The sequence below is a fragment of the Mustela lutreola genome, chromosome 12, assembly GCF_030435805.1.
Source record: "Mustela lutreola isolate mMusLut2 chromosome 12, mMusLut2.pri, whole genome shotgun sequence".
In the NCBI taxonomy this organism is placed as follows: Eukaryota; Metazoa; Chordata; class Mammalia; order Carnivora; family Mustelidae; genus Mustela; species Mustela lutreola.
The window spans coordinates 57,782,662-57,803,166 of NC_081301.1; positions in this window are offsets into that span (position 1 = coordinate 57,782,662).

The window sequence follows — 20,505 nt, forward strand, 5'->3', positions numbered from 1 at the left end:
AGAGGTTAAATTGAAACTAATATCTGCAGAACTAAAGTGACCTTATGGTTCCCCCTGTTCAAGTAGAGTCATGTTGGATCAGGTTATCAATTCCTGACTAAAATCCAACTTAAAATTGCCCACTGAGTCCACCCACCCACCCACCCAGTAGAAGTCCCCGTCATAGCTGAATGTATATTTGGCATTGACATATTTGACCATTGAAATGACAGTTGAATTTGTGACTTTCACCTGTGGGATAAGAAAAATCCCAGTGGAAGGTCATGAAGTTTCTGAAACTACCACTGCTCTTCCAGCTAAGGCAATTAAAAAAACAAAACAAAACATTAACTATCATATACTAGAGGCAATAACCAAGGTAGGTGTCACACTGAAGGAACTAAAAGATGTATAATTAGTGGCCTCCATCATTATCTTTCTTTAATTTATCAGCCTGGCCCCACAGACACTAGATGGAGCCTGAATCCCAGCAAGTGCCAGTAGACCAGGGTGGACTTATCCAACCAGCATCTCCAGCAGCAGCTTGTGCCAGTTATAGTATCTTCTGTAAGGCACATTAATAGACCTCAGGTATGTGTCCTAGTATGTGTATAGATACCATGTATAGATATAGATCACATTGTGTGTGTCCACTGATTTAGTAAATATCAGTTAAGACATAGGATCAGAAACAGTTCTCGTTCCCTTAAACTAAATATATATATATATATATATATTTTGTTTTTCAGTTAAAACATAGGATCAGAAACAGTTCTTATTCCCGTGGAGTTCCACTGAGCACTGACAGAAAAAAGGTTTGACTATCTGTAACTGTCCATCATGAAGTTGGTACTTACTGTCAGATGCACCAAATCATGAAGTTCTCTGTACTCAGAAGAAATCATTGTTAAGATAGAAAGAATATATCCAGGAGCAATCAGGGAAGGGGTCAGACGGTAGAACAAACTTCATGAGAAAGTAACCCATGCGCCTAATTCCCCAACTACAGTTGCACCTGTTCTCCTCCTTCAGCTCATTCCTACGACTATATGTTGAAATCATGTACCAACAGCTCTAAACATGGATATTGAGGAGGGTATGTGCTATGGTGAGTGCTGTGAAATGCATAAGCCTGATGATTCATAGACCTGAACCCCTGGATCAAATAATACATTTTATGTTAATAAAAAAAATTTTTTGAATACAAGAATCCAGGGAAAAAAAAGAGTAAAATTCCAAAGCTTCTTTTACATATTGTCAGGATGTTATGTGGAAAGCTAAAAAGCAATGATAGCCCTATTAGAGTCTCAGCCGAGATTAGACTTAATCATAGTCATGATGCATGAACACTTGGATGTTTACTTTGCATAGAAAGGGAGTTAACCTGTGGTCATAATATATACAGATTAATAGGCAGCAACAAATTAGGTTAGCTGGTCAAAGACTTGGAAGGAAGAAGATTGGAAGATTAGTTACAAGGAGGTCTGGAGGAAAGGTATGTGGATGGAGATATGAGAATGAGCACAAAGTGTGAATGCTTACCAGAAAAGATGCACTAGAGAAAGGCACTAAACTTCCAAATGGCAGTGGTGCTCAACAAATTGATGTTAGTTGATGCAAAACTATCAGGAGCTATGTGTCACTATTATAAAAGATGAGGCTAGGATGACAAGGACAAAAGCAATGCATAGATTCCTACCTACTTAGACTAGTCCAAGTATTATTACCACTATCTCTTAATCTCCTCAATGCCTATAACAAAGGCCGGTGCTTAAGTCCAATATGGCATTATTCCTTGAGTAGACCAAATGGCCACTTGGCTCCAAGTTGACTCTGTTAGGTCCTTCTCTTATATAAGGTATGTGGTCTGCTTACACTGGAATAGACATCTAGTCTAAGTCAGGGATTGACTTTGTTTTCTACTGGGCCTCAGCCAGCTCCTCTGTCCAGGAGCTTACAGGATGCCTGATCTGCAGACATGTAATCCCCAGGCAGCTTCTGACCACAGGATTCACTGGCTGTTGTAATACATAATGTATCACACAGTTGATGCTGATCTGACAAACTGTTAGAATGGCACGCTGAAGGGAAAGCTAACATACCAGCTTTGCAGCAATATCCTGCAAGAATGAAGTACCATCTTCCTGTTTAATATGCATTAAATCAGAGACATTTTGGGGGGGGGAGGCCATTCACACTGTTAAACATACTATAATGGACAAGACAACCTCTTGGACAAATGATTATTTAGTTCTTAATGTCAATAGTACCGAGATGGAGAAAACCTGTACTCATGATACAGAGGTAATACAAGGTCCCAGGCCATAAGAACTTTGTTGCATAGGTTAACAGGTATTGATAAAATCAGGTCAGGGTAAAAATTTAGGATCATGTTATCCTATTTCCTGTTCCTTCTTTATAGTTGAACTGCTTTGACACTGTTCATTTCAACTCGAACTTAAAATACAGTAATTTGGGAACAGTCTCCAATATTCTGGCAGATAACATCAGAGTTTCCTCTACCATTTCAGAATGAATAAAATCTGTCATGCTAACTCACTAGCACAAGTTGAAAGAAAAAGAAAAGGAGGCTTTTAAATGGGAAACTTGTAAAAATGTGGGAAGTTTTCCTTGCTGAATAAACTTGAAAACCATTGTCTGACATTCATTTTCACAACCATGAAAAGCGAAACTCCCTTCTGACTTTTAAGGTAAATTAAATATAGGGTTATGAAGACAAGATGGAAAGATTAAAGACATTTTTTTTTCTCATAAGACATATGTTCCCACTGAATAGTGTATGTGTTGTCAGAACCATTTCACACCTATATTTGCTAGAAAAAATCACCTAAATGGAAAAATACAGGGAAAAATAATCAAAAAGCATTTATAAACATCAATATCCTATTATTTAATGTATACTCTTTGATAATATTTTCATATTTTCTTAATTATTATTAAAGGATTAGGAAATACATAGTAGGAAATAGATCTTATAAAAAATAATTACATTGGGGCGCCTGGGTGGCTCAGTGGGTTAAGCCGCTGCCTTCGGCTCAGGTCATGATCTCAGGGTCCTGGGATCGAGTCCTGCATCGGGCTCTCTGCTCAGCAGGGAGCCTGCTTCCCTCTCTCTCTCTCTCTCTGCCTGCCTCTCCATCTACTTGTGATTTCTCTCTGTCAAATAAGTAAATAAAATCTTTAAAAAAAAAAAATTCTTTAAAAAAAAATAATTGCATTAGTGGTTTCACAGATAGTTAGACTATCTAACACTTCCAGCACTAACGTCTTTTCTATACCAACACATCATCTATACTACAAGATATGAAGAATATGTAATTTAGAGTGTCTCCTAATCTTAGCCACAGTGTATGAAACAATAAAGTTTAAAACCACAGGGGTTGTGTCTAAACGTACAACTAGTATAGTTATCATGCCTGCATTTGCCAGTAAGTTTAATTGAGTAGTAAATTCATTCTTCCTGCCAAGACTTTTTATTATTTTTTGACTGAATTGAAAGAACGAACGGTCACTTGAAGGAAGAGGTCTTAAATCTAACTCAGAGTAAAGGAGGAAATGAAATTTGTATGTTAAAAGATTGACTGTAAAATAAACAATAAAGCAGACAAAAAAGAAGGGCTATTAAAGGGACAACAGCATAATAGTGATACTCAATGGAAAAATTATTAAAGCTTTTTTTCCCCCAATGTTTAACTTAGTGAGGAAAGTGCTAAATATAAATTCAAGTAATTAGGGGTCTCCTTGGCCTTGCTATTAAATAGATTGTTACAGAATATATGAAGCAAACCTTAAAAAATTAAACATAGATTAACATTCTTTCATGTGACACATTGAATATGGAACAATAAGTACTTTGCTAAAGTATAAATTCCAGTGAATGTTATTTCTTAAATGCCATAGAGGACCCGAGATGCATTAACAAAATCCATTAGAGTTGCATATTTTCATAAGAAAAGAAAAATAGCATACTTGAAAATGACCATTTTGTAATTTTTTTCTTTTTTTTTGTCAATTTTTATAATTGTGTAAACAAATTGCTTTTGAGTGAAGATGAAAAGTTAAAATTTCCTTTTTTAAATAATAAAGTTTAAGAGGAATATAAATATCAACAAAGAAAAATAAAATAGTTTAAAAACTAAAGACATGTTCTAAATTAAAAATTTAGTAGAGACTAAATAAAAGAATTACTCTTATTTAAATTACTGTTTAAGTTCAAAATGAATCTTTCCTCCTGTGAAGTCGGAACACTGAATTCTGTTTCCAGCAATGGAACTTATCGTAACATCAATTTTTGCTTTATAGAAAGCAAACTCAGAATCTCATTGCCCTACAACAGCAACTTGTCTCCTTCCTTCTCTCCTTCCTTTGCTTCCTTCCTTCCTTTCCTTCTTTCTCTCTCCTTCCTTTTCTTTCTTTCTTTCTTTCATAGCTCACATTTCTTTGAGTTTCTGAGATTTAACCAATCTTAGCTGGAGTAAAAGGATTCAACTGGTCTGGCCTCCAGACTGCCGATGATTTCATATCCTCCCATACATCTTCTGAGACAAGCAGCTCCCTTGGTGCACTATTTTCATGGCCTTAAAGAAGCCCTGGTAGCAAGTGGAAACCTGACTGCTTTGTAACTTCTCAGTTGGAAACTACAATGCTGTGATTTACACATGTATCCTAAAGCAAGTCACATGGCACACCCAATTATCAATGGGGTAGACAAATATATTTTGACCTCAAAGAGACTCCTCACTAAAAATAACAGGTCAAAAGTTGTCCATGGAAAATATCCTGCTATATAGGGTAGTGAAGAATTAGGAGCAATAATTCAAATTACCATGTACATACGTGATCTTTTTTTCTCTATAAAATAATTTCTGTGATATCTTGTTCACAAAATTGATGACCAGTCTCTTAAAACAAACAACTTTTGAACACAAATTGCTTATTGTTATGTGCCAAGAACTCTGCTAGGTGCTCAAGACACAAAATTGTGTGAAACACTGTCTAATCTTTTGGCTGAGGGAGACATATTCATTAGATTGGGCAGGCTATGCTAAGCTCAGGTAACAATGTTAGTAGATTCATGCAACAAATTTTACTTCTAGGATGCAGAGAGTGTATTTCAGGTTGGAGTTTGGTGTTTTTGTTTGTTTGTTTTGTTTTGTTTTTGTTTTTGTTTTTTGTGACTGGCCTCTAAGCAGTAGTCAAGTGAACCAGGTTACCAGCAAGTATCTTATAATACCATCTCTTAAGTGGCCTTCCTGGTTGTCACAATAGCAGAAGACAATGTGAAAGTTTGTGCAAGGAGTTTCATATCCAGGCTTGGGATTGACACACATCACTGTCCCCGCACTGACAAAACCAGTCACATGGCCATTATCTAATCATAAAATGTCAAACTAATTACAACAGTCTCAAATCATGGTATCCAGAAAAGATTTATTGGATATGTGTGCATTGAATGACATCATCCTCCTTCCTATTCACCAAATATAGGTCACTTTTCTTTCTACACTTAGAACACACTTTTCCTCCCTAAAAAGGGACAATCCAGAGTCCCATCCAATTATTGTATCCAGGTCAAAGTCCATGATCATTAGCCATGAATACCTCTATCCCTGGGATCCCAGTGACCAGTTTGATCTAGAAGTCTCAGTGGTCCTGCCTCTTGACCACAAAGTTATTTGATTGTAGACACATACACCCACACACAATGTGTGGAGTTGTGACTGGATAACCAGAATAAATACTTCCATTTGAGAAGAGACTTTCCAGTCATTGCTCTATAGCAATTTTGAAACCCCACCTAACTAGCATTGTACAATCCTTCTATTTTAGAAATGCCAGGATTGGGGCACCTGGGTGGCTCAGTGGGTTAAGCCTCTGCCTTCGGCTCCAGTCATGATCTCAGAGTCCTGGGATCGAGCCCCATGTCGGACTCTCTGCTCGGAATGGAGCCTGCTTCCTCCTGTCTCTCTGCCTGCCTCGTTGCCTACTTGTGATCTCTCTCTGCCAAATAAATAAATAAAACCTTTGGAGGGAAAAAAAGGTGCCAGGATTACTTTGAGTTTTGATAATCTCTGTATCTGTTCTACGGAGGAACTCTCTTGTCCATGTTTTTGTTTTTGTTTTTTGTTGTTTTGTTTTTCAGATTTTATTTACTTATTTGAACTAGATAAAACCTCCCACCCCTGCCCCTTCAAAACCCTCAGATTGTTTTTCAGAGTCCATAGTCTCTCATGGTTCAACTCCCCTTCCAATTTCCCTCAACTCCCTTCTCCTCTCTAACTCATGTCCTCCATGCTATTAGTTATGTCCTCCATGCTATTAGTTATGCTCCAAAAATAAGTGAAACCAAGTGATAATTGACTCTCTCTGCTTGACTTATTTCACTCAGCATAATCTCTTCCAGTCCCGTCCATGTTGCTACAAAAGTTGGGTATTCATCCTTTCTGATGGAGGCATAATACTCCATAGTGCATATGGACCACATCTTCCTTATCCATTTGTCCGTTGAAGGGCATCTTGGTTCTTTCCACAGTTTGGTGACTGTGGCCATTGCTGCTATAAACATTGGGGTACAGATGGCCCTTCATTTCACTACATCTGTATCTTTGGGGTAAATACTCAGTAGTACAATTGCAGGGTCTTAGGGAATTTCTGTTTTTAATTTCTTGAGGAATCTCCACACTGTTCTCCAAAGTGGCTGCACCAACTTGCATTCCCACCAGCAGTAACAGAGGGTTTCCCTTTCTCCACATCCGTTCCAACACATGTTGTTTCCTGTCTTGCTAATTTTGGCCATTCTAACTGGTATAAGGTGCTATCTCAATGTGGTTTTAATTTGAAATCTCCCTGATGGCTAGTGATGGTGAACATTTCTCATGTGTCTGATAGCCATTTGTATGTCTTCATTGGAGAAGTGTCTGTTTATATCTTCTGGCCACTTTTTGATGTGATTATCTTTTTTGTGTGTGTTGAGTTTGAGGAGTTCTTTATAGATCCTGGGTATCAACCTTTTGTCTGTACTGTCATTTGCAAATATCTTCTCCCATTCTGTGGGTTGGCTCTTTGTTCTGTTGACTGTTTCCTTTGCTGTGCAGAAGCTTTTGACCTTGATGAAGTCCCAAAAGTTCATTTTCGCTTTTGTTTCCTTTGCCTTTGGAGACATATCTTGAAAGAAGTTGCTGTGGCTGATATCGAAGAGGTTACTGCCTATGTTCTCCTCTAGGATTCTGATGGATTTCTGTCTCATGTTGAGGTCTTTTATCCATTTTGAGTTTATCTTTGTGTATGGTCTAAGAGAATGGTCAAGTTTCATTCTTCTACATATAGCTGTCCAGTTTTCCCAGCACCACTTATTGAAGAGACTGTCTTTTTTACACTGTATATTTTTTCCTCTTTTGCCAAAGATTATTTGGCCATAGAGTTGAGGGTCCATATCTGGGCTCTCTACCCTGTTCCACTGGTCCATGTGTCTGTTTTTATGCCAGTACCATGCTGTATTGGTGATCACAGCTTTGTAGTAAAGCTTGAAATCAGGTAACATTATGCCCCCAGGTTTATTTTTGTTTTTCAACATTTCCTTAGTGATTCGGGGTCTCTTCTGATTCCATACAAATTTTAGGATTATTTGCTCCAGCTCTTTGAAAAATACCGGTGGAATGGCATTAAAAGTATAGATTGCTCTAGGCAGTATAGACATCTTAACAATGTTTATTCTTCCGATCCAAGAGCATGGAATGGTCTTCCATCTTTTTGTGTCTTCTTCAATTTCTTTCATGAGTGTTCTGTAGTTCCTTGAGTACAGATCCTTTACCTCTTTGGTTAGGTTTATTCCCAGGTATCTTGTGGTTCTTTTCCTCATCCATTTAAATCTTATGTGTGTCAGAGATTGTCTGATGATAGAAGCATGTAGGTTTCCTTCTAAAAATAACTTAAAAACTAAGCTGTTTCTCAGACTTTTAGCTATAGAGAACAAACTGATGGTTACCAGAGGGGCAATGATGAGGATTAAAGAGTGCACTTACCGTGATGAACATGGTTCATTATGGTAGATTATAGAGTAATCTATAGAATTGTTGAATCACTATATCATACACCTGAAACTAGTATAATGCTCTATGCTAACTATATTGGAATTAAAATTTAGGGACTTAATTACAAACTAAGCTTGCATTATTAAATGTTACTACCTTCAATATAAGCGCTGTGATCATGATTAAAGTAAAAAAGATAGGAATTGGAAAGTTGTAGAACAACCCTTATATAAAGACAAAGACACCATTCTACCCACATTTCAATAGAGTCACTTATATGGCCTTACTTAACAAAATCACTGCATGTACAGATGGGAATTATGGTCTTTCCATAGATGCAGAAATATGAAATTAGTTTGTTGAGCATCTTGCCAATTTTACCACACACACACACACACACACACACACACCTACAAAACTCTTATACCAAGTTTTTAGAGATTGGTATCAGGATTAAAAAAAAAAAATCAATATGTGCTGCAAAATACTGCACACATTTTACCAATTTTATTAAGCTGTGCATGGTTTTTGATAATTGATTATGCATATTCATTTCAGAAATATTGACACATATCAGACTAATCCAGTTTTTATACAAAATTAGATAAATGACTTATATAGCCCATATAATCCTATGTCATTTGATTTTAAGGTATCCTACTGGGTAGAAATAGTCATATTTAGTAGATAGTGTATGACTCATGGGTCAATCTGATGGGCATTACTAGTGTCCAGATCAGAATTATAAGAACAATGGCTCAAATCCTCTTTTCATCTAAATCGAAATAAATATAATCTCTAATGGCTATTATTTCTTAGTAGAAGGAATTAAAATCAAGAAGAAAAATAAAATGTCCTAGCTATCAATATGATAAAGCCATATTATTTTCATTGAATATTCATTTTGCACTATTTAGTATAAACTGTAATGTGCAAGGTCAAATTATGATATAACCAATCACTGTAATACCTTACATGTAAACAAAACACTATAATTACTGTGACAGGGAAAGCAAAAATAAACTAGTTTCAAGTGTTCATGTGAATAACCTGGAATCAGAAATTCTTTAGGCACTATATTCAAGAGTGTGTATTCATTTATTCCTTATTTTTCTATTTATTCAAGAACACTGAATGAGTTCTCATGAATACTAAGCATTCTTTCAGACACACATTTTATTGGGACATTTTCCTACAGAATACCAGAGAAAAAAGAATGAGAACCGAGGTGTTGGGTACATTTCTTGGATCATGGATTTTTTTTTTTAACTTTTATATTTACCATGAACAGAAGATATCCTCAGTGGAATGTAAGGTAAAATCACTGAGTCAGGAGTCAGAACTGTCTTTCACACCTTGACTCCATCATTTACTAGCCCTACTACCCAGGATAAGTCACATAATCTCTCATAATTACTGGTCGGTGACTGGGTTTGAAGAGGAGGAAATAATAATTCCTCTTTTGATATCACATGGTGGTTCTAAGGACCAAATGAGACAATGTACGTAAAAGTAGTTTGAAACTAAGCTGCTATACAATTTTAAGGTGTTATTATTGTTTCTGAAATCACTTTAATGGGTTCTATTTCAGGTATGGCTTTTTTCTCCTCTTATTATTATCATTTTGTTTTAATACTTGCACTTTAGGCCACAAGATAGCTATATTCCTTACCGTTTCTCTTTTCATTCTTTCTATATCTCCTGGTGCATTACTCCAATAAAGATATCTTTTTCCAAAATGTAAAATTCATTTGAAATCCTGATTGAGGGAAGACAGGCAATATAATAAAAATGTATAAAAAATGTATATCTAAAGATCAGGATGAAAGATATGAGTGATTTGTACTACATCTTGTCATCAAAAGTACTGAACACTGGGGAATGTATAAGACATGTGCAAGAATCAATATTAAAACCATACTTACTACAGTTTAAGAGGGCAATAGTGATATTCAGCATTGCATTTTACATTTTGCTAATGGATTAGAAAGACAACTGTCATTTTGATCTCCTTAGCAACAAAATCCACTTTATTCTGCAAAGCTGTAAATAAAAGAATGTCATAGTATTCACATACTTCTCGGGTAGATTGAAAAGCATGCAATATGACTGAAAAAGTCATTTTTCCCTATGTTTCCTATATTCTTGCTATTATTATTTTTTTGGTAAGAAATTATAAGTTCAACTTAACTTGGTCTATAAAATTAATAATGATGATAATCATGGACTTTTTCTGAGTTTTTCTATAATTGACTAGTAGATAATTACTGAATCATAATAAGAGATAACTTATGTTGGTGTGATTGATTTCAAAATCATTCAGTAGCTGAACTTTATCATGTTAACATAAATACAACATGAATGTATATGGAAGTAATAAAAATAGAGCACCTGATAAAAATAAATATCTCCTTATGGACCCTAAGTTTAAATATCTTTTTAAAGTTTTTAAATTATTTTTATTTATGTGGGTTTAGTGGAAACTAAGTCTTAAAGAATATATCTGAAAATCACTACCCTTCGTTATATCTAATAGAAGTGTTATAGCTGATTATTTTTATTTTTGCTCATCTTTTAAAATATTTTCCTGTTATAAAAGTGCATCAAAAGAGTGTGGCATACATAGATACCATTATAATTTATTCTACATCTATTGATTTTTATCTATATGGCAAAGAAATTCCACTAGCAATATTTTATTGATAAAATGAAAATTATCACTCTTAATAAATATTTCAAATTTACATCGTATCTCTCAAAGCTATGATGCTGTTTCCTGATTACCTTTAATTATCTGATACCTGTGAAAGGTTATGAAAATTGGTATGGCTCAATATAACCATCATGAGTAGGAAGTTGACATTCAAAGTTCTTTTCTAGTTCATACTGGCCACCATTGTCATACTTGAAAGACAGTTCTTATATGAAGAGAGGTGAAAGGCCCAGCAGAAATGTTGCATGACTGCACTTTTGTTAACAGTTAAATGACAGGTACAGCAGTAGCAGCCACATTTAAATCAATCATACTAAATCTAACACACTTTCTTCTGGGTGTGAGAGGAAAAAGTACTAAAAATCTGAGATAAAATGAAGTAAAAATATCAGATGCTTTGACTATAACACACACACACATACACACACAGGAGATAGAATGAATTATCTACAAAGGGATGATGATTTTCCTTTCTTAAATTATTCTGCCTTATTCCTTTTAGATCCCACTGATTTCAAGTCTAACAGCATCCCTCTCCTTTTCTTGGTCTGCATAGAGAAATATAACTAGTTATTACAGACCATGCTCTGGTTCTTATAAGTAGAGTCTTTTGTTATGAACCTAAAAACTGCTGCTTCTATCTCCCTCACTTACTTTTCACTGTTCTTGTGTAAACCTCAAAGCAGTACAGTGAATTAACAACCAAAATCTGGAGACATCACCCCCATTTATCCTGCATCTTGACTGACAGGATAATTTTCAGGAAGGACTTTGCTAGTCAGCTGCAAAGGCTTAGAACCCCAGGTGGAAGCCTACTCTGCAGGCTGAGATCTACGTTGACTTCAAGCCAATTACTCAACATCCCAAAGCCTGAGGTGGAAATCAAAGACATGAATAAAAACCCTTTAGGATTACTAATAAGATTAGAGACAATGTTTATAAAGTCTTTCACCTAAAAAATATAATAATCTTCCACTTAATGCCTAGCACACATGGGGCATTCAGTGAAAAATGGCTACTATTCCTTAAAACAACATACATGTACTAAAGATCCAAGTGTTGATGATGATACTTAAAAACTTTAAATATTTTTAGGCTTAGGAAAAGTAAAAACATCATTTTATGTTTAAGTGCCTCTAGAGCACTAGACACTTTGTAGAGCCGAATTAGAGGCTGTCCTTGATTTTCTGCTTACTGAAGTACTTGCTTTTTGCTATTGATTTCACAAGTATGGCACAAGCCCCTGCAAAGAAGAGTGTAGGTAACAATGGTTTAAAAATAAAATATAAGGTAAAATTGCTTTTGAAATTTTTGTTTGTTTGGGTGTTAGCTCACAAAATAGGTCAAAGATTTATTTGTAAGACATTTTCAAACTTCTCTAAGAGAGATGGGACAATTAGAAGAGTGTAGCATGCCTGTCCATCCATAAATTGTAGGGTGAAGACCCACCTAGTTATCGAACTACTAAATGTAGTACCAGGCATTGTTCTAAAGCTTTCATATACAATTATTTTATTTTATTTTTATGATTCCCTGGATTTTGTTTTCCTGCATTTTTAGCATTGGGTCCTAAAGATGGTAGAAAAAAAATTATGTAAGGATATAATCCTAATTCTCTACTTCTTCCTTGTCAAATATCACAAGCTGGAATTTCTAAAATTATTTTGACATTAATCCTTTTAGCCCTTTCACCTAATAAGTCATCAAATCCTGTAGAAATCTTCTCGAAATCATTCTTACTATAATTGCCATTCTTCTAGTTATTTTTTTTTTCTTTTCTTTCAGTGTGGCCTACCTTAAAAGCTGTCAGTCTGACTCTCCATCACAAAATCTCTCTGCCTTCAATTCTTTCCATACAGTTATTACAATTACCTCCTTAGAAAGATATGCATATGTCACTCCTCTGCTTTGATGCCTCTACTAACTCCTTAGCTAGCTTCTGTGACTCTTCACAGTAAGAGTCTTCCTGCACCTTGAACCTCAATGCTAGCCACCCCTCACATTACCTCACTCCCTCATGCCTTAATCCAACCATATAAATAGACTCCATATGTTTTCTGCTGCTATAGCAAACCTTTAACTACCCGTTATACGCAATGTCATGTCATGTCATTACTGTTTGTTTGGACTGTTCTCAAAGTGACTTACAGACTTTCCCTGATCTAACCCTATTGTAGGTTTGATTCTTTGTCACTCCATGACTGAGAATTCTTTGTAGGAGACTTACTGGGGATGCCTTCAGCAACAATCCATGTAAGAAACAAAGAAGCATTGGTCAGAGAGGTTGAACGTGATACAGTTGCAACAGAATCCTCCACCTATCCAACTGGGTGATCTACAGCCAGGAAAAACATTCAAAGATGTCTTTACAGGAGGAAAGGAAAAGAGATCGTAGAACAGTATTGAATAAGGGAAAGAAGCATAACCTTGGACAAAGTGGATCTCTTTAGTTGAGATCAATTCCTGAAGAAGGATTTCATAGAGATCTATTGCAGCCTGACAGAGAGGGAAATGAAGGCTTCAGATATAAAAGTTTTGGGTGGTATATCCCAGCACCCACTGTAGCCCCATAGCAGGATTAGTTCATTAGTTCATCTGCGTTGCGTGTCCCAAAATATTTGTTAGAAGCCCCTCTCCTAGCACAAGCCACTGTGCTCCAGTCTTATCTGACTCCCTTATCATGCTTTGAGCTCTCCTGTGCTGTCTTTATATCTTCAGGAGCCATCCAGTTTGCAGTACAGTAAATGAATACATAGAACAAAACTTGGATTCACAACAGAATTAAATAAAATCCTACACCTGGAATAACAATACCTGATTCTCTATGCTGCCTTGTAAAATGTGTATAACTCATGCTATTGCAAAACAGGAGTTTTAATTAGCATTGATGTTTGGTTAAATTGGCTTTCAAGGAGGTAAAGAGAGCATGCTGAGAAGAGGTTTAGTTTGTAAAGAAATCTCTGCAATGGAAAAAGCCTTTTCAGAGGCACAATGAATTACCATCAATTAGAAGTCAAAAAGAGGAAGACCTGAAAAAAAAAATAAAATAAAACAAAACCAAAAGCAACAAAAAACACATATTTAAGGAAACCAGGGATTCTTAATTTGAAGACTAAAAGGGGAAAACTGGAATAAGCTATGGACCAGAGGATAAATAATTGAAAAAATATTTGGAATCTACAGAGCTCATGGTTACAAATCAAACACTGTTGCAAAACCACTGCTGTGAAGGAAATAAATAGCTACTTGAGTGATTATTTTGGTAAAATGTAGTGATGTTTCAGGTAAAATATATTGATGTTTCAGTTGGTATACAGACTGTCATGCCTCCCTGGGAGGGGGAGGGATGTTAGTGGCACACCCTTCACACACTTGACACATCCTAGGCTAACACTAAATGTTTGTTTGCCATCTCCTTCCTGTAAAGGTAAAGGTTTCAGGTCAGGCTTACCATTCATTTCAAACACTTCCCAAAACCCACAGAGTTATGACATTCAGGGAATCCTCTGTTGGCCAAATGGTGTCTCTCTCAAGAGGCCAATGTCACATACGTGACTTAGCCTGAGACTTCAGGAAATGAATAAACTATCTCTTGTCTTTTCCTATCTGGGTAGATATCTTGTTCCTTTCTTTTTGCTTCTTTCTGTCTTCACAGGAAGTATAGAGCTAACGTGGTCATTTTATAGGAACTTAATATATGAAGCTTTTCTTACTATACGTGTTACCATTCAATTCCTCAAACAGTATTCAGTATCTATATCTTGTAAAGTGGTGCCCTAAAAATAGGCTAGAAAAAGATGAATAAAACATAGGAATGTTGAAAAAGAAGACGAACCACTAGCAGTAACTGGTGGAAGTATGAAGTATATGTATGGTGGAAGTGCAATTAATGTGTCTTGAGAACAAGTAGGTGGGAGTGATTGCTTTTGACCTAAGGGAGATCAGAAGGTATGGCACTTTTCAGACCTTTTAGCGTCCTAATCATTAGTTAATTGGCTCCTGCATTTAAATTTGTGTTGTTGGCTCTGGATGTGTTTCCTGGTAATTAATAAGCACTTTCCCAGTTAATTTTATATATCTTCCATCTGTGCCTCTTGGATGTAGGAAAGTTATTTTAGTATGTATATACACGAGTCTCAGGAATGCCAGTTTTGTAATGAGCAAAAGTTGATTGAAAGGAGATGGAAAAATGTGATGTATCTCAGTATCAAGTGTGGTTTGGAGTCCAGCAATGAGAAATATGGTGGGAAATAATGGGGAAAAGCAAGAAAAGTTGCAAGAATGATTTTGAGGAAGTTGTTGGAAAGAAACTTTATGAAAATAAGTTTGAGTTAAAATCTCAATCATGATAGAACCAGTATGATATAGCAACTAGAATGACAGGTTCGAGGACAATGACTATCCGAGACTGTTTCAAGATGTCTGTAGCATAGCAACAGGAAAAAATGGTTAGATTTGGTGCCAAAATTCAATCTGAATTTGGTGATTGCCCCTAGAAACTGACTGCGAACTGAAGGTTAAGAGAAGCTTAGCTGACCTGAAGATAAAGTAGTTTGAAATTGAGAAGTCAAAAAACAGGTGTTTCTCAATGTTGCTGAATGACTCAGGTTACATTCAGCTGTGCAAAGAAATGTAGATTCCGTACTTTTTCTATAACTACCCCACATATCTCACCCCATCCAATGGCTAGGTATCAGGAAAGGAAAATGAAGCTTACTTTTATTTGCTAGTCTACAATTTTGCATCAGAAAATATCTTTCTAGGTGACTCAAGTGCATCAATCTTCTCGTATTCCCTAAGATATCATCTGGGGACATAAGAGTATAGTCATGCTTATGACGTGATTTTGTGACACTGGCGAAAGTGTCAAATGTATCTGTATCTTCAGTATGTTGAAGTGTAGTTTACCTGAGCTGCTGTTTTGCTCAATTCTGTTGACAATAGCTGCTGATTTCTGCAACAAATGATTTCTTTTTTTCTTTTTTTCCTTAGTTTCTAGGGATCCTCCAGGTTGAATAGACCTTTCTAATTTTTATTGCTTTTCCCATCTGGGCCATGGTCTAATGGTAGCATCTACTATGAAATTACCTTGCCCTTAATGATATTGCCATCTGATCCTCTGAGTGTTAGTGACACACAGAAACAGGGAAATGTTTGGGAATATAATAAAGGCCTTCTTTTTGCCTGACACCACTGTTCCACCTCCCATTTAAGTGAAGGTCTCCAATATTAGCTCAGGGGCACTCTGGACAAGAGTCTCTTCCCTGCATCCCAAATCATTGGCTGGGAAAATCCCACACAGAACTGGCCTCAAACTCAACCCAAATCTTTACTCTCCAACCTCTACATACCTTGCAATTTGCAATTCGGGCTGAAAAATAAGGGCATATAGATGTTCTGATCTATACCTCTTCAGTCTCCTTGTATCTCTACTTTTTTCTTCTAAAATCTTGTGAAAATAGAAGTGATGAGATTTTCATCTATTTCTGCTACTTCTTTTCCTACAACTTCTACTACATCAAACTCTATCATTTAAGCACTCAAACCCAGAAAATAATATTTGCAATGGAAGCATGGAAAGGCAGTCTTTTCTTTAATGGCAATGCCTAGTTTTAAATACATAAACTTCAACATTTTATTTTAAATATCAGTTTTTAGGGGCGCCTGGGTGGCTCAGTGAGTTAAAGCCTCTGCCTTTGGCTCAGGTCATAATCCCAGGGTCCTGGGATCGGGCTCTCTGCTCTTCGGGGAGCCTACTTCCTCCTCTCTTTCTGCCTGCCTCTCAGCCTGCTTGTGATCTCTGTCTGTCAAATAAATAAATAAAATCTTTAAAATAAATAAATAAGTATCAGTTTATAAACATTACCTCTCTTTTCTTTGTATTCCTTCTGAACGACATTGATATTGTTAAAAAAAAGTTTCATGGGAGGTGCTCTGAAGGCATGGAGAAAGTCTCACAAATTTTTGAGATACGCTTCCTACTCCAATATAAAATCAACCAGATCCATTTTATTTTAAAATGTATTTAAAAAGAGATCAAAGAAGTTAAAGTAAAAGCCACACTACACAAGATGTAAGATTAGGAGCTAGGATTTTTTAATTAAATGTATTCTGTTTAGTGACACTGGTTTTGTTTTGAAAATGGAAGTTTTTTAACACCTTCAGGTTATATCCTAATGGCATCTTAGCAAGTACATAACTGTATTAACAACAATTTAAAACACTGTTTACTGTCTGTTATTTAAGGATGAGGTATTATTTTGTGACTTAAATATACAATAGTTTGAAGAGACTACTCTGAGGGAAAAAGTATATAAATTTGCAATACAAATAAGAAAATGCCACATTGAAAATAGAGCTATGATTGATACAAGATTGACAGAGAAAACAAAATAAAGAGCCTACGTCTAGTTATAGTGTTCTATAGTGTAAATAGAGCAGGCATTAAAATGACTAGAAAAGCAAGATAGAATGTTAACCATTTTTTACTAGACCCTGTATCAGAATGACTGATTGAAATGCCATGTTTTTCCTTCTCTTTCATCTCTTCTTCATTGAAATTTATTTGCCCAAAACTGACCATATAGAATGTGTTTTGAAATTTTTCTCTCTATAGGTTCAGGGAGCACGGATTCCCCCAGTGTGAATATCACAGAAAAGCATGTCCTTCGCCTTCTTGACTTAAGTGCAGATTTATTAGCAAGAGGATCCACTTACCTTTGGGTAGTTATGACATAACAAACCATATTTGAATTATGCAGGATACATTTAAAAATAAACTTTCTGTTTTATAATAGTTTTAGATATGGAAAAGTTGTAGAGATAGTGCAGAGAGTTCCTATATACCCACACCTAATGTCTCCTGAGTTAATATTCTCTATAACAACAGTTATATTTGTTACAACTAATGAACCAAAATATATAAGTAATGAACCAATATACATTTTATTATAGATCACAGAACACTAAATCAAAGTAGTATGAGTGTATTAATAGTAATGGAGGTGATAATTGAATGGTCTGAGGATAATGCAAGTTTTGGGAGTACTTGGAACTAGGCTTTAAACATTGTCGTAAAAATCAACCCCTCATTTTTTTTTTCCTTTTTGCCATAATTTCATTCTGCATTCACTTCATTAGCATCATTCAGACAAAAATTCCCAACATAGAGGAAGTATGAGCATAGGAGCTTCAAGCTCACATTTACATTCTCAGTAATCTTGATACTCATGTCTCCCACAAATATTGAGATGGTCTTCATTGGACTGCTTCAGGTCATGGGATCCTTTCTGAGTCAGTCACTATGAGACTACACTTGGTCTCAGCCAAGAGGCAGAGAAGTGATAGACAATCACCATGAGAAATTGAACATGTGGATTGGCAAGACCAGCATCACATCCACCCCTGGATCCAAGAATTAGGTTAGCTTTCCTAAATAACTTAACCCAGTGATGGGACAGATGTTTCTCAAGAGTAAATTAAGTTTCTGATAGGAGAAGAATACATACTGCATATCAAGAAGGCAAAACCATCTGATCTCTACTACAATGTGCATATGAGTAGGTGTCTTAACCTTGAAAGAGTCTCCAGACATACTAGTCTACAATCATATTTACTATAAATTGAATCTAGGAAAAGTTATGGTTGGGTTTTTCTACTTCTATGGAAATGGTAAAAGAAAGGAAAAGATGTTCTTTTCCTTTATATCAGTTATCTTCAAGCTGATTATCTCTGTTTTTAAGTAAAAATGAGAAACCAATTCAGGCCCAGAATTTAATGACTATTTCCCTCACTGCTTAATGTCATAAAATAACCCAAATTCCTCTAGCAAATATTTTTCTGATACTCTATATGCACAGTGTTTTACAAAACGATTAAATAATAACTAGAGATAGTTCAAATTTTCATTTAGGTTGCCAGAATTTTCCTTCACCGAAATGGCAACAATGGTTAACAATGTATGGTTTAAGAACTGTAAAAAATATTTACAAATAAGATATCTTATAATTCAAAGAGCAACCAGTTAAGATCCTGCAATTATCAGTTCCATGTTAAAGAGGAAACAATGGAGTCAAAGGGACAAAGTAAAAAATCACAAAGTTAGTTAAGTAGTCTTATCAGATGACATTTAAATGTCCCTTCCTATCTTTGGGTAATTTTGCAGCCTCAGGCACAGCCATCGAAATCCCCTTTGTGTGGATTCTGGCCAAATTCAAAAGGCTACAACATTACTGTTCTTCTGCTTATCGAGCCTATGTACAATTTTTGCCCTTTCCCCAGACTTCCTGTTAATGTTAAGGCATAAGACTGCATGGGTGCATCCAGTGCCTACATCAAAGCAAGCTAGAAGTTGGAAGAAATTATAAAACACTGAAGGTAAAACTTTGACCAACAGGAGATTACAGCAAGAAGAGAATAAATTCTTCTCCATTCCTTTCCATGCATACCCTGTCCTGAGAAACAGTCATTAATAAGACCTCTAGGGAGATAGTCCTATGAGAATAAAGCAATCAATCAATCATACCGAATACTACACAGTGGTTAGTTAGGGATTGCACCCCTGTATCAGCTCTCCATTTTTGCCTGTCTCAATCTCCTTCGCTCTCATCCCTGTTCCCAAAACTTCTTGGAGAAGGCATTAATGCATAAGTCTTTGCTTCAGGCTCTGTTTCTAAGAAACAGTTTAAGACAGCTGATATCAGCAATGGCCCTAGAAAGTGGACCCTTAGGATAATTTTTTAAAGCTGCGTTACTGACCAGTTTTATTTGCAATAGGGATCCCTTTGCTAGTGTTCCAGGGGCTGATGATTACCTCTGGCATAGCATGACATCACAATTACTAAGGCTTTCCCTTGTGGTTAATTGGGATAAGGTGCAGGTGGAAGATAAGACCTTAAGATATGCAGTGGTGGTATGCTTATATGGTGTGGGACAATGATAATTATAGGGACTGGAGACTGGGCTGTCTTTTGTTAATGATACTGGAATCTTTGAAAGAGAAAATTATAGGCTTAGAGCAGTCAATTGACAACTTGAGGCACTCTGAAAGCCACAGATCCTGTATGGCTTCATTTATGCAGAGCCTCAACATCTATGGGTACAGGGCACTTTGCAGAAAATCAGACCCAAGATTTAATTTTAAATGTGAAAGAAATACAAAGGAAGCCAAATATGTTGCCTTGAGAGATCTCATCTATTTAGTTTAAGATTGTAGTTGGAAAAGAGCAAGATTTTGAAAATGGAGATGGAGGCTTTTTTTGGACAGAACTGAGATCTTTAAACAGTTTGTCCCCCTTGAAAGAAGAGAGCAGTTTTTCTAGCATGGAGCACATATGAAGGCCTCAGACACAGATGCCTCTCAAAAAACTGCTTGTTAAGTTTGGTATGGGTAAACTTCCCTGGGAAATGGCCTCTGAGATGGAGATTTGCATGCAAGCTTTTACTAAAGAGCACTCTTGGAAATATCACTTGGGTCACTGGGGAGGAGAACAGGATTGGGCAAAGGGAAAAACCATACCTCAGTCCTGAATACAGAATTGGGAAGCACATCACAGCAAACACAATAATATGGGAGAATTTATTGAATTTAAGCCATTCATTCCTAAAATTAGAGTCAATGCATGAATTAGAGGCAATCTCTCAGAATCTGCTGAGGTGATTTTTTGAAGCCTGGACACAGTCTTAGCCTATAGGAAATGGAGTGGGAATGTCAGTAATTCCTTGCCAAAATATGAAGGTAAAAAGAAATGCTTAAAGAAATAG